Source organism: Cynara cardunculus (assembly GCF_001531365.2).
Source record: "Cynara cardunculus var. scolymus isolate 2C chromosome LG 2, CcrdV1, whole genome shotgun sequence".
Taxonomy (NCBI): Eukaryota; Viridiplantae; Streptophyta; class Magnoliopsida; order Asterales; family Asteraceae; genus Cynara; species Cynara cardunculus.
The window spans coordinates 19,686,930-19,688,897 of NC_037529.1; positions in this window are offsets into that span (position 1 = coordinate 19,686,930).

The following is a 1,968-nucleotide window of genomic DNA, read 5'->3' on the forward strand; positions in this document are numbered from 1 at the left end:
CTACTATAAATAGCTTTCATATATCTTGTAATCATGAACTATTCTTCTCGTCAAAAGCAATAATATAGAAATTCTTTGAAGCTTCATATTCTCTTGAATGTTCCTTAAGTTGTTCTTCACTATTATTCATCCATACGATAGATTTAGGTTTTCATAACATAAATCTTGTGTTATATTGAGAAATCTGGGATCAAAAATTGGTATAAAATAGATTTAGTCAACTCTTTGATCTTGGAATGACAAATCTTCAATTGTTCTTGAAGATCAAGATTAAGCATTTCATCTTTAGATTAAGCCTTTTTCTAGCGAATCTTGTAAAAGATTTAGTTAATAGCACCAGTGATTCATCAAAGTCTGCAAGATCAGACTCTGAAAGATCCTCAGAGTTAGTAGAATCTAACTCAATGATAGTAACAGGAGGAAGAATCGAAGAATAAGAAGAAGATAGGAGTTCAGCTGAAGTATCTTCAGAGATCAGAGCTAATGGAGAGCTCTTCATTTCTCTAAAATCCTTGATTAGATTCCTTTTCAGCTCTCGAGACTGCTTATGATTGAGCAGTATCCCACATAATGTTCTAAGAGAGAGAGAGAGGACATGTCATTGGACGTTTTGAGACACATGGCATAAGTATCCCAAGATTCAGGTAAACATTCTAGAAACATCGTTAAAGTTTTAGAATTAGAATATTCTCTGCCGACAGTCTTTAAATTGATAAGAAGACAATTAAACCATTGGTGTACTTCAGACAATATCTTAGTCTTTCCACAAAGAAAGCTTTCATATTGTCTTACTAAGTTAATCTTCCTCGATTCTTGAACCTGAGAGGTTCCTTTATATTGAACACAGAGAGTGTCCCACATGGAATCTTAGGAATCTGCCGTTCAGAAATCACGGCAGTCGTAGTTGTTTCAGAAACAGCTTGAGAAATAGCATATGAAACATATGGTCCATTTTCTATATAGTGTGGAATTTCAGGATCCACACCTTCCAGAAAAGAGGGACATTCGATTCTTCCAAAGACTAAAGTTGTCTCAAATAAATCGGGGAGGTTTGGCAAGAGAGCTATTATCAAGAAGTGTGTGTTTGTGTTTTGTAAAGCCATTTGAAAGTAGTAAATTATCTAGAAAKAAAGAGAATAAAATGCACAAAAATAACTAAACAAAAAGAAAAGAAAACATTGCTCTGATATCACTTGTTGGTCTCGTAAGGGTCTACAAGAGTTTTATAGAAACAGTTTGTAGAGGGGGGCATGAATACAAACACAGGAAACTTTTCAAATTTAAAATATATATTGATAAAGAAGGATCAATACAGATTTTACAAGATTGTATGTGGAATAACTAGGGTAAAAATAACCTATCTAAAACAATCTAAGTTACACAAAAATGATCTTATCAAAGAGAAAAGATTTRTTGTTAAGACTAAGAAGGAAATGAGTTCTTTCTGGGTAAGAACTTTTTAGAATACAAAAAATGGATTCTAACTTGCTTTGAAGATAAGCGTAAGTGTTCTTAGATGTGTATGTGTGTGTTCTTTCACATATGCACGTAAGGATTACGGTGTCTCTGCATGGAKATAGCACACATCTATTTATACCCACTGCATTAAATGCACAATTAATGCAATGAAGTAGGGTTGAACACGCGTCAAGCTTTCAGAGAAAAGCTTGTCCTTAGCTATAGTGAATAGTACAAAAGCCTATTCATGAGCAGACATCCTTTCATAAAGTTGGTGGGTAGTAGAGTCAACTAATTGGCTCCGTACCGTACTATACTCTAGAAAGGGTATGGGTTTGTCCTTTGTGTGTGGAAGGACAAAACAAGAGAAATCTTGCACAACAAGCTTCTTTTGATCGCTAAATTCTAGAAAAACCCTGAAGGTCTCTTCAGCATTCGTTCTGGCTTGGGCAGTCTTCACACATATGTTGACCAGGTTGTAATCACTGAATGTCGTTTCAGATCACGAAC